Raw genomic sequence first — 13944 nt, 5'->3', positions numbered from 1 at the left:
CATTGCTAGGAACACAGGGTGTCAGATGGCTTGGCTGGCGAGGAATGATGTGGGGTGAGCTGAGGAGTAGGTTAGTGAGTCAGGCCAGCAAGCATGGAGTCCCTAGGGTTTTGGTTGTCCATCTAGGTGGCAACGACCTGGGGAAGAGGACATCCTTGGATCTGCGGTGGGCCATGATACAGGATCTGGCAAGTGTGACCGCGGCATGGACCAATTGTGTGTTGGTTTTTTCCATGATGGTGCCAAGATTGTGTTGGAGGGGTGTGGCGGATGGTCGCCAGATTGATGAGGCCCGGAAAAAGGTGAACGGAGCGGTGGCAAAGTGGGTGCTGTCCCACGGTGGGAGGGTGGTTCGCCACCCGAGGATACGGTTCAGAGACAGCCACCTTTTCCGGCGCGATGGAGTACATCTATCCAATGAGGGGATGATGTTTTTTCTGGAGGATCTAGGTTTCGCTTTGCAGGAGTTAGGGTAGGTTTATGGTGGCGGTGCGAAAGACTTTGGGGATGAGTCTTTCGCTGTTGGCGGAAAAGAACGTCAGTTTTGTATTGTAGGGAAAACTGTAGTGTTTTTTACAGTTTGTTGTGGTTTAGGTGCACTCACCTCCATCGACTTATGGCCGCTTGACCACCCGTCCGGGAAGGCAGCGGCAGGGCACCCAGGAGCGGTGGGTAGTCACTGTGGGGGTTGAGTTGTCACCTATTACCGGTTTATAGTAAGTTTTAGTAAATTTATAGGGTTAGTTATTTAAAGTTAATTCAGATTAATTGAGCCGTTCTTTTGGGCCGCCACCATATGCCAGCTGGAGCGGCATATTAAATTAATTTCTTTATTACAGGTTTCCTAATGGATAGGGACAAATAAATAGCTAGCAATTTTCTGCCAAAATTCAAGTCTCAGTGTCGTTATTTCTGGTTCTAGGTTATGAATGCTTTACTTTCAAAGAAAGGGGTCCACCAAATATCACTAAGATGTTTAGGAGAGAGTATTGACTGCATAGGAAAGGAAAGAGTTAAACATCTGGGGAGGGGTGGACCTAGCTGTGAGGAAAGTACAGCCTTCTTTAGGGGGAGGGTTTGCTATATATAGGGAAGGAGAGGCCATCTTAAGACTCTTGGTGATTTGCTTTCCCACCCTCCCGCCCTGGTATTAAGAATTTGTGGCACGTGGGCTTTGGCTTTAAGTTGTTGGCTGTTTTCATTGGCTATTTATTGGCGGAAAAGAACGGCAGTTTTGTATTGTAGGGAAAACTGTAGTGTTTTTTACAGTTTGTTGTGGTTTAGGTGCACTCACCTCCATCGACTTATGGCCGCTTGACCACCCGTCCGGGAAGGCAGCGGCAGGGCACCCAGGAGCGGTGGGTAGTCACTGTGGGGGTTGAGTTGTCACCTATTACCGGTTTATAGTAAGTTTTAGTAAATTTATAGGGTTAGTTATTTAAAGTTAATTCAGATTAATTGAGCCGTTCTTTTGGGCCGCCACCATATGCCAGCTGGAGCGGCATATTAAATTAATTTCTTTATTACAGGTTTCCTAATGGATAGGGACAAATAAATAGCTAGCAATTTTCTGCCAAAATTCAAGTCTCAGTGTCGTTATTTCTGGTTCTAGGTTATGAATGCTTTACTTTCAAAGAAAGGGGTCCACCAAATATCACTAAGATGTTTATATGTTTTTTTATATAAATATCTTACTTATGAAATACAGCATATATAACTTGTAATGCAGGCACATCGACCCTCCGTTCTGTAAATCATGTGGACAGTGACATTCACTTGGAAGTCACAGCATTGCCAGCAGGGAAAGGGACATGCCAGTTAGTACCACGCAGTGCCAGTATGAAAGGAGCGAGCATCCGGGCCAGCTTATAAGAATGTGTTTTCAGGGACAATGCTGGTGGAGGAAGTAAAGCTTGCTTAGGAGATTTATTACAGAGATACAGAGATATTAGAACAGAGGGAATGCTGCAGACAGGCATGCCAGTAACCATTTGACTACATAAAAGAAAAACATGTAAAAAAAGAGTAATAAGAAAGATAGAGGTACAGGGAACAGACTAGAGATATATTAGAACAGGACAGTTTAAATAAAGAACTGACAAGGACACAAAAGCAAACAGACAGTGGGGCCTAATTCAGTGTCAGGGCCTGGCGTAGAGAAGCGATATTTTGCCACTACACATGCGTAACCATCATACTGCGCATGCATGGCGATTGATTAGCAATGGACAGTATTTTTGTTGCGACTGCACACCCATTGCAGTCACTTTCTCTGAGCCCACACCTATTCCAGGCCAGGTCACAGCCCCCTAGTTAAAGCATGTCTCAAATCAGACTAGAGACACAAATAGGCGGATAGCAAAAATATGAAAACGGCATATAGAAAAAAAATCGCAATTCAAGACAGAAAAAGTTTATCACTTAATCTCAAAGATCAGACGTTTATACTAAAGGTTGATTTTGTGTTTTTTGTTACATTTTCCATCTATTTTGCAAACCGATGGTAAATTGATCAAAATAAAAAAAAACTTCAGATCAAGATCGAACATCTGAAGAAAATCTATTTTTTTTCGTATAGACACACACACACACACACACACACACACACACACACACAATTTACTAAAGGTCAGTTTTAGAACCGACCAAAACCTGACACAGTAATGACAGCTGAGCTAACCCGCCCAAACAATATACCCGCCTGCAGGCACATTTCAGGTAGCACTGCACAGATCACTATGAACTGTGCAGTGCTTCTTGGGGTCCCTCCCTCAATCCAAAACCAGCCTTGGACCTCACAGCCTGTACTGGTCATGGAAAATCATGGGAAAACTTGCATGGGGTAACCAGCACCAGGCTGAACCAACTGCAAGGCTTAGACTATAGCAGAAAGACACACATCATGCGGCCCTCCCGCCACAATGTAAAACATCCTTAAACTAGTCAGTGCAGGCCTGGAATTCCTTGAGAAGTGGGACCACCAGTGTTGGACTGGGGCATGAATGGCCCACCGGGGGGATGCAATGCTAGGGGGTCAATGCTTATAGGTGTAGCCAGTCTCCAGAGGGGGTGTGACATGCTGATGCAGAGGCTTGGCTAATCATTAGAGAGTGCATGGTGTGGGCCCCTTGATAAATATGTAAATACTGCTAGTCTATGCACGATAATGTACCATATTAATTACAGGAATGCTATAGGAAATACACCAAAGTCCTGTGTAGTATAAAGTAACATATGTATAAACGTATAATTCATGTGCACAGTCTGGATCCTGATCCATAGAGGAGGGGTGTGCCCTCAGGCAGTGGGGCCCACCAGGGGTTTCCTCTGTATCCCTGTGGGCCAGTCCGACCCTGGGGATCACCCCTTAAAAAAGGGGTCCACCCTCCAAAGAAACCCCTAGGACTGAAAGCTCAGGATTATTCCCCGCATCCCTGATGTCGGTGGATGTGGGTTAATAGTGTAAAAGTAGAATTAATAATTCAAAAGATATTCTATAAGTACATAAAAAAAATGCCTGTACATAAACACAAAGTAGAAAGGCTTATCTGATAGTGCCAGAAAAAAATAGAGAAAGCGCTGTCCAAAATATAGGCTTTTATTAAAAACTAGGTGCTTCATCGCGCCCTACGGGCGCTCTTCACACCGTCGCAAGGGGCTACGCCCCCTTAACCCTTGCATGCCTTTCTGGGGTTCAATATTTGTATTATATGGAGTATTACCTGCATTCCTTTGTTAGTGGTTAAATATTGCACAATGAAAGGGCGTGCGATGGTGAAGGAGGCGCAGCCCCTTGCGACGGCATGAACAGCACCTGCAGGGCACGATGTACAGAATGTAGCGGGTGCGGGGGGGACTGCGGATGGGGGAGGGTGTCTGTAGATGCTGCGGGTGGAGGAGGGGGCGGAAGCGGGGGAGGGTCCGGATGGGGAAGGGTCGGGAGGTGCTGCGGATGGGGGAGGGGCAGAGGAGTGGGGGCTGCAGGTGGGGGAGGGGCAGGGGTGCTACGGGTGGGAGAGGGGCAGGTGCGGGGATGTTGCGGATGGGTGAAGGGTTTCGGAGGTGCTGTGGGATGGGAAGGGGCGGGGGTACCGGGGGTGGGGTAGGGGGTCCGGAGGCACCATGGGTGGGGGAAGAGCAGGTACAGGTGGTGCGGTGGATGGGGAAGGGGGTCTTGAAGCGCTGCAGGTGGTGGAGGGGCAGGTGTGGGGGTGCCGTGGGTGGGGGAGGGGGGGACCACAGATTGAGGAGGGTGTCTGCAGATGCTGTGGGTGGAGGGGGGGCAGGTGTGGGGGGAGAGATATATGGGGGGGTGGATGGTGGAGGGGGCCTGGAGGTGCTGTGGGTGGTGGAGAGGCGGGGGAGTGGGAGCCGCGGGTAGTGTAGGGGGTCTGGAGGCACAGGGTGGGGGGAGGGGTGCCGCATGTGGTGGAGAGGAAGGTATGGAGGTGTGGTGCATTGGGTCTGGAGGCGCTGCGTGTACTGTACCTGCCAAAAAGGTAGTTGGAGGGTATGCAGTAACACTGCCAGGACAGGGGTGACAGGGCCAGGACAGGGGTGACAGGGCCAGGACAGGGGCGATGGGGCCAGGACAGAAATGACAGGGACAGGATAGGGGTGACATGGCCAGGATAGGGGCGGCAGGACCAGGACAGGGGTGACAGGGCCAGTATAGGGTTGACAGGGCAAGCACAGGGGTGACAGGGCCAGGATAGGGGTAACAGGGCCAGCATAAGGGTGACAGGGCCAGGATAAGGGTGAAAGGGCCAGGATATGGGTAAAAGGGCCAGGATAAGGGTGACAGGGCAAGGCCAGGGGTGACAGGGACATGACAGAACACAGGGCACGGGAGAGGTTGGTATTAGGGACAAAACAGTGGTGACAGACAGATGTGTCTTACCGGAGTCACTGCTGCTGGCTGCTGCTGTTCCACTCCAACCTGTTGGGATCTGCTGCTGGTGGAGACTTGGCATGGCTGACTCTCTCAGGCTGGAGTCCTGCTTCCTCTGCCCGTCCGCATCCCTCTCCCCCTCCTCAGTCACACACCGCAGACCTCGCGCAGCTGCCGGGCACTGTGGTAAGGGTAGACTGGGAGTGACTGGTTAGCCCCCGGGAGACGCTGCTGCTGGAGGGAGGAGGGGGTCATAGCATGCACGTGGCGCGGACCTCGCGGCTGCCGGGCACTGTGGAAAGGGGAGACTGGGAGTGACTGGTTAGCTCCCAGTAGACGCTGCGGCTGGAGAGAGGAGGGGGTCGGAGCCTGCAAGCAGCGCAGACTTCTGCAGCGCTACCCGCCGGCTAAAGTTTGTGAAGGAGCTGGGCGCACCTCACTGCGGGTGGCAGCGCTGCAGCTAGCGGTGGGGTTGCCGGGGCTGGAGATAACAGAGGCAGTACGGAACCTGTACAGCGGCAGGTGCCCCACAAAACTGCAGCTAAGAAGCGTGGAGTGTGCCAGAAAGTGACGCTCCTCCGAGAGGAGAGACCCTGCTGAGTATGCTGATGTGGGGGGGGTCAAGCACACAGTGAGCCGGTGCCCGTCTGTCTGTACGGCTTACCCCCTCACACACCCCCATACCTCCCCACTGTCCCGATTTTCGCGGGACAGTCCCATTTTTTTGGGTCTGTCCCGCTGTCCCACCCGTGGCAGTGTCCCCCGGTGCGGGGGGGGGGGGGCAGTTGGGAAGCTCCTGAACTCGCTGTTCTGCTTCGCAGAGCTGCGGTGAATAGATGCGCACAGCGTCTATTTAGTGGAGACAGGAGGAGAGGGGGCATCAGGGGGTACGGATTAAGGGGGGTTCTGGCAGCAGAGCCGGATTAAGGGGGGAGGGCCAGGGGGTACGTACCGTGGGCCCCACAGTTTTAGGGGCTCCCCGGCTGGACTAGCTCTGTCCCAGCTCTGAAGATCCCCCGTTCTGCCAGCAACAGCAGCAGCATTGTGCTACAGTCAGCACACGCTGCTGCGTGTTGGCAGGTCTGTGGTGTTGCAGGGTCCCTGCTTTCTTCTGCCTGTGCGGGTGTGTAGGGGGGAGCGACCACCCCCTCTGGATTTACCCCTAGCTGAGGGGCCAAAATCCCATGGGGAAAAAAAATATCCGGAATTTGCATAAGGGGACGTGGCCACGCGTCCCGCGATTAGGCCACGCCCCCAAACCCACAGCAGGCACAGCAATGAGATAGGGCCCCCCTGTCTCAAGTGCCCTGGGCCCCCCGGACTCATAATCCACCCCTGGTGGCATGCCAGCAGCTCACAGAGCGCTGGGCTTGCCCCCTCACTGACGAAAACGGGGGCCCTCTCGTGAAGCCACGCCCCTTTTCGTTGGTCATGCCCCCTTTTCGCCGCGTGTGTGTCCCTCCTGTCTGAAGAAAGCTGGCAGGTATGCACCCCTGCCTGTGCCATGCCCATACGATCTGCTTCTGCTCCTAGTCTCCTATAGATTTGCCCAGATCTGTGACTCATTTGACTAACTCCGCCCAGTGTTGTGACTCCGCCCAGCGTTAGCAAATGAGTCACAAAGTCACAGATCTGGGCTATTATATAGGAGGTAGTAAAAGCCTATATTTTGACAGCGCTTTCTCTATTTTTTCTGTGATTTTTCTGATATTGGGAATCAACAACCCATTAACTTGAGAGCTGCAGTCCTAAATAAATAGAGGCAGGGAAAATTGATTAATTCTAAAGATTATTTGGAAGTTGGGACAGCTGATACACATTTAGCCCAGCACTTTTTCTTTGTAGTTTTTATCTGATAGTGGTAGACGAACTCATGACCACAGTAGAAGCAACATCCACTAATAAGTCCAAGATCCAAAATAAGGGAAGCAGTATCACCAGAAGCAGACGCAACGTGTTTCGTCCAATTAGGACTTCCTCAGGGGGTGTGACTACACACCAACTAAAGAAGTCATAATATAACAAAATGCTCTTATAAAGATTAGTGATGTGCACCGGAAATTTTTCGGGTTTTGTGTTTTGGTTTTGGGTTCGGTTCCGCGGCCGTGTTTTGGGTTCGAACGCGTTTTGGCAAAACCTCACCGAATTTTTTTTGTCGGATTCGGTTGTGTTTTGGATTCGGGTGTTTTTTTCAAAAAACCCTAAAAAACAGCTTAAATCATAGAATTTGGGGGTCATTTTGATCCCATAGTATTATTAACCTCAATAACCATAATTTACACTAATTTCCAGTCTATTCTGAACACCTCACACCTCACAATATTATTTTTAGTCCTAAAATTTGCACCGAGGTCGCTGGATGGCTAAGCTAAGCGACCCTAGTGGCTGACACAAACACCTGGCCCATCTAGGAGTGTCACTGCAGTGTCACGCAGGATGGCCCTTCAAAAAAATACTCCCCAAACAGCACATGACGCAAAGAAAAAAAGAGGCGCAATGAGGTAGCTGTGTGACTAAGCTAAGCGACCCTAGTGGCCGACACAAACACCTGGCCCATCTAGGAGTGGCACTGCAGTGTCAGGCAGGATGGCCCTTCAAAAAAATACTCCCCAAACAGCACATGACGCAAAGAAAAAAAGAGGCGCAATGAGGTAGCTGTGTGACTAAGCTAAGCGACCCAAGTGGCCGACACAAACACCTGGCCCATCTAGGAGTGGCACTGCAGTGTCACGCAGGATGGCCCTTCAAAAAAATACTCCCCAAACAGCACATGACGCAAAGAAAAAAAGAGGCGCAATGAGGTAACTGTGTGACTAAGCTAAGCGACCCTAGTGGCCGACACAAACACCTGGCCCATCTAGGAGTCGCACTGCAGTGTCAGGCAGGATGGCCCTTCAAAAAAATACTCCCCAAACAGCACATGACGCAAAGAAAAAAAGAGGCGCAATGAGGTAGCTGTGTGACTAAGCTAAGCGACCCTAGTGGCCGACACAAACACCTGGCCCATCTAGGAGTGGCACTGCAGTGTCAGGCAGGATGGCCCTTCAAAAAAATACTCCCCAAACAGCACATGATGCAAAGAAAAAAAGAGGCGCAATGAGGTAGCTGTGTGACTAAGCTAAGCGACCCAAGTGGCCGACACAAACACCTGGCCCATCTAGGAGTGGCACTGCAGTGTCACGCAGGATGGCCCTTCAAAAAAATACTCCTCAAACAGCACATGACGCAAAGAAAAAAAGAGGCGCACTTGCAGGGGGCGTGCAAATGGTGGAAGGCGCAAGCTCTTCCCGTCCAGTGTTGGGAAGGTCAGGCATCGCAACCGACACAATTGGACTCTACTTGGGGATTTGTAATTTCGAAGAACGCACAGTTCTTTGCTGTGCTTTTGCCAGCTTAAGTATTTTCTTTTTTCTAGCGAGAGGATGAGTGCTTCCATCCTCATGTGAAGCTGAACCACTAGCCATGAACATAGGCCAGGGCCTCAGCCGTTCCTTGCCACTCCGTGTCGTAAATGGCATATTGGCAAGTTTACGCTTCTCCTCAGACGCTTTTCATTTTGATTTTTGGGTAATTTTACTGATCTTTTGTGTTTTGGATTTTACATGCTCTGTACTATGACATTGGGCATCGGCCTTGGCAGACGACGTTGATGGCATTTCATCGTCTCGGCCATGACTAGTGGCAGCAGCTTCAGCACGAGGTGGAAGTGGATCTTGATCTTTCCCTATTTTTTTAACCTCCACATTTTTGTTCTCCATATTTTAATGCGCACAACTAAAAGCCACCACAGGTATACAATGTAGATGGATGGATAGTATAGTATTATATTACTTATGGACGACGAGTGCACTGACGACACAGAGGTAGGTACAGCCGTGGCCTACCGTACTGCTTATATATATAATATACTGTATAACGGACCTGGTGGACACTGTCAGCAGACTGCTAAACTAGTATGAAGACAAAAATCACTAATAAAGATACATGCCCAAAGAAAAAAATATTGGTGGAACATCCTTTTACACTTTATTTTAAAGGTTTTGGAGTACACCAAACACGAGATGTACACCATGGAATGATATATTGATGAACACTCATATTTCTCATTGTGGTATACATATATATTAGATGTTTTTGTCTTTTTTATTATTTACCACGTTACATAAACTGTTGTATGTGTGGTATCCTTTTGTTTTCTTTACCCTAGGTACCACTTGAACCAATATTACACATTTTAAGGCCCATGAGCGATTTTGAGCTTAAAGTAGCTCACTTCTGGCATTTTGAGCCACTTTGAGCTCACCCTCGTCCTGTGTGTATGGGCTAGCGTTGAGCGTTGATGCGCGCTCCCGCATCATCACTAGCCGCCGCCGTTCGTCGGGCTGTTTGTACAGCCGAGTGTGTATGCACCTTTATAGGCTGCAGTGCCAAATATTCTACTCTATCATTTTCAAAATAGTCACACAGACACACACACATACTTTAAAATTAAAGTATATTTATATGGCAAAGGGTCCACAGCCCCTTACAGAGGATATAAACAGGAACAGCACACACACACACACACACACACACACACACACACACACACACACACACACACACACTACATAACAAGGACAAGGTTTATAAACATTGCTGCATCAGCAATCATAAGACCCAAATCAGCAGTGGGGCGGGCGGACTGACTAACTCAAATCAGGTCCACTGTCAGGAAAGAACCCAGCAGGGTAAACTGGTAGAAGCAGCGAAAGTAAATGATTTAGCATTCGCTGAGGCAGTTTGCTTATCAGAACCACTGTCCCTGCAGGATTACATTGATAAATAGCCCCAAAGCATTGTGCCCTTATAGCTGTGATATGTGGCTTAGGGAATGATAGTTTTTGGTGTCCTCCTGGCACCTGCCACCGATGATAAATAGGGCCCTTAGACTGGTAGCAGGCCGTGTATGATTTGTGAAGCAGGTTATATATTTGTGTTGATGCAATGTTTGCCCATTGTTATCTTACATTTCTCTTCCTGACAATTTAATCATCTACAACAGTGGTTACTCAGCAGAGTTACTGATTTGCAGATATATTGATAACACAGGGACAAGCTACACTGATGTGTCTTTTCCTTTTGTGTTAGAGCTAGGATCCCGGACATAGGAAGAGGAAATTCCTTATGAAGGAAAGAAGTAAGTAATTTTCCCTGTCCATTCATATAAACCTATATTCCATGAGTGGCAGCTTTTTCCCACAGACTGTAAAACAGCAACAGATGATAATAACTAGAATTTGATCCATGGTCTGAATGTAACTCATAACTCAAGTTATTCCCATTACTATGAGAGCCAGCAACACCTCTGCTGAAAACCTATCCCAGGATTCACTATTGTTATTATTTTGTAAATCATCTGCTGATCCTGGCTCTGTCCAGCTGAAGTGCAGTGCAGGTTCCAGTATTGGCTCTGCTACTACAGTTTGCTTTCCCTGCTGAAGTTTTCGGAATAAATCTCATAATGTATGTGAAAGGTTCCTATCGCAACCCCCACAGCCTTGGCTTCTCCTGGCTGGATGTATTACACAATCCCACTGTGCTGGCTCAGCTGCCACAACCACAATTTGTTAACCTACATTTTAACTTGAACCTTGGATTCTGTGTGCATCTTACATTTTTTTCTGAGCCTTGCTGATATTTGCTGAGGGTTCATTGTACGGATGGCTTTTGGGCTCTTGCTGAACAAAACAGTCAGCGGCATTCCGACTGTCAGGATCCTGACACAGTCTGCTGGTAAATATTAGGGTTAGGTGGGTTAGGCTGCAGGAGGGAGGGGTTAGGGTTAGGCTGCGGAAAGGGTGGGTTAGGAGGAGGGAAAGGGTTACAGTACCTACCAAAATGTGTTGGGATTATGACAGTTGGTATGCCGGACAGACTACCAGAAGAGGAGGACTGTTGCACTGGCAACAGGGGAAAGTATAGCGGGGAGGGGCGGGGTCGGCAGGCAGGGTGTAGGTGATATATAGAGCGCAGACCGCAGTGCCCATTTGAGAACAATAGGGACTGCGTCCAGAAGTACTATTTAGTCTTTTGTAGGTCAGGAGGTAAGACGCAGCACTAGGCTGATGCGCTATGGGTCTTGTACGGATCTCCGGTAGGGTGAGTTTCCTATATTCCATTCCAGAGGGCGACCTGTTAATACATCTCTGCATTATTGCTTCTTGTTTCTCCTTGATAAGAGGTGAAGCAGGAAGCAGGGACGGATCTAGACTTTTCTTTAGGGGGGGGGGGGGGGGGGGGGGCGGTTTACTGTTTAATCTTGACTCCTCCCTCTACAGTCCCAACTCCTTCCATCTGCAATCCTAACTCCTCTCTCAATTCTGACTGAACTTTTTGAGTGAGACTGAGATAGAGCTTTGTGATTGTTTTATGTACATGTGATGTGACTGTGCTATGGGGTAATTGTATTTATTAGCCCTAGTACCCACACACCAGGAAGTGAGGGGCAAATGCTCTGTAACCCTTGCTCTCCTGGCTCCTCTGTGCTGCTGTGGTATAAGCTGCAGCACATCGTTCTGCCTCATGCTCTCCCAGGAGAGCTCTCTTCTGCTCAAAAGTGGGCGTGGCTATGACTGTGTTAGGGGGGGGCGGTCGCCCCCTTCGCCCCCCCCCCTAGATCCGGCCCTGGCAGGAAGAGCCACAGCGGCATGATAAGTGCCACTACAGTACATCTCCCCCGAAGATCCCTATTCTCATGAGGAGGCAGGCGTTGTCACCTGACTGCTCAGTATGCGATTCAGAACTGCTAACATTGGGCTGATGATGCAGGAAAGGGGGCGGGCACAAAAACCTAGTCCCCATGTAGCATCATACCCACCCAGAAAAAAACAGGGGTCAGATCAGGTAAATTAGATAGACTTTACTAGAGTTTTTATCAAACCAGTTAATACACTGTAAAGGCATTAAATAATGTAATTTAAGGATTAATAAAAAGGTGGTGATCCTGTAAAACGCAACCAACATACAGTAAAGCCATTTATAGGCTGTCCCTTTAATAGGGCTGCCTGTATTATAGGTTCATAGATTGTAAATGCAGCCCTGATAACAGGATACAAGATGTTATCTCTCCACTTATTATGAATATGTGCAGTTAATTACAAGTATCTCTGTTGTCATCTATAAAGTTATTATCTCATTGTTTCCACCCATTATTTTATCAGGTATTAAATGCAAAATTAATCTGTAGTGCTGTAGAAAGGCAAATCATTTGCTTGTTTATAGTCGTAAGATGAAAAGGAAAGCGGTGATCTTTCAGACCCGGAAATGCTGCTGTTCTTTTACATGAAGAAAGAAAAAACACGCTGACAGATCATTCTAGGACTGACTCACTGCTTGGCAGCTAGGTGCAAAATAAAGACAATTAGTAACTAGACCGCTATCTGCTGACTGCAGGACATGTGACCCACTCCAAGCAGCATCTCAGGTGCTGTCACCAAATATTTTAATTTCTAGAGTCCGCGTGAATCATTTACATAAACTAGTGCAAAAATGATCATTCTCAGCCTCACTAAAAGACGTGAACATGAAGCGCTTAGGTACTGTATGCCTTCCCGGTCTGCTCACTGGCTTGCATGTCTGCAGGGCATTTAAAACTAACTTTGATTCCTGGCCAGTCTGAGCATGATAGCATTAAAGTAGTAGTAGGCCCAATACCAGGGGTGTATCTACCTATTGGCCAGGATGGCACTCGCCAGGGGCGCCAGGCAAGGAGGGGGCGCCACCTGACTGTGCCACCCGCGGCCAAAGGATAGAAAAGCAGTACTGTCAGACTGTACCTGGTGAGAGTCTGTTACTGCTGGAGCGGCGCTGGTGTCCGGCAGCCAGAGCCGGTCCTAGCCATAGACAAACTAGGCAACTGCCTATGGCATTTGGTATGCCTAGGGGCATCAGCAGCTTCTGCTGATTAAAATGATATGTGGCATGCCTATATTCTGTATGTAGCATTTTGTATGCAGATACAGCTACAGTCGCACACAGACTATAGGCATGCCGCATATCATTTCAATCAGCAGAAGCTGCGTGTGCCTCATAGCCACATAGCAATGCAAATAAGATGCATTTTCATCAAAAAAGGCGCCCAACATTAGCAGAATTGCCAACTGACTTACGCCAGGCATCTCCTGCTGCATGTCGCATTGAGGCAAGATTTATGAGGACACATCTGTATCCAAGCAGAGGCAGAGGTCACAGTGTTAGCGGCCGTGTGAGTGCAGTGTGTTGGAGGGTTGGTTGTACAATAGTGTTCGGCATATGTGTAAGGGGCATTGGCCCTCATTCCGAGTTGTTCGCTCACTAGCTGCTTTTAGCAGCATTGCACACGCTAAGCCGCCACCCTCTGGGAGTGTATCTTAGCTTAGCAGAATTGCGAACGAAAGATTCGCAAAATTGCGAATAGAAATTTCTTAGCAGTTTCTGAGTAGCTCGACACTTACTCTGCCACTGCGATCAGTTCAGTCAGTTTCGTTCCTGGTTTGACGTCACAAACACACCCAGCGTTCGCCCAGGCACTCCCCCGTTTCTCCAGCCACTCCCGCGTTTTTCCCAGAAACGGCAGCGTTTTTTCACACACACTCATAAAACGGCCAGTTTCCGCCCAGAAACACCCACTTCCTGTCAATCACACTCCGATCACCAGAACGAAGAAAAATCCTTGTAATGCCGTGAGTAAAATACCTAACTTTTGAGTAAAATAACTAAGCGCATGCGCTCTGCGAACCATGCGCATGCGCAGTAAGCGACTAATCGCAATATAGAGAAAATCGGCAACGAGCGAACAACTCGGAATGAGGGCCATTATGTGTATCATGTGTATAAAATAAATGCATTATTAATGTGCAGCAAATGTGTAAGGGGCACTATGTGTGTCATTATGTGTATAAGGGCACTAATAATGTGCAGCATATGTATAAGGGACATTATATGTTTCATTATGTGTATAAGGGCATTCATAATTTGTGGCATATGTGTAAGGGACATTATGTGAATAATGGCATTAGTAAAGGTTGGCATAA

General features: G+C 48.4%; 1 protein-coding gene across 2 annotated transcripts in view; it reads left to right on the top strand.

Moving 5' to 3' along the window:
• Positions 1-9977: 9977 nt before the first annotated feature.
• The window catches only part of CERS3 (ceramide synthase 3), a 300147-nt gene continuing 296180 nt past the window's right edge, over positions 9978-13944 (top strand). The window contains exon 1 of one of the 2 annotated variants that reach the window (XM_063925672.1): positions 9978-10070. The gene's annotated coding sequence lies outside the window, so the exon portion shown is untranslated. The remainder of the gene's footprint in view (positions 10071-13944) is intronic. The other variant, XM_063925675.1, reaches the window with a different exon arrangement.

The sequence above is a fragment of the Pseudophryne corroboree genome, chromosome 6, assembly GCF_028390025.1.
Source record: "Pseudophryne corroboree isolate aPseCor3 chromosome 6, aPseCor3.hap2, whole genome shotgun sequence".
NCBI lineage: Eukaryota > Metazoa > Chordata > Amphibia > Anura > Myobatrachidae > Pseudophryne > Pseudophryne corroboree.
The sequence above is the reverse complement of the archived record's forward strand: the minus strand, read 5'-3'. Positions and strand labels throughout refer to the sequence as shown.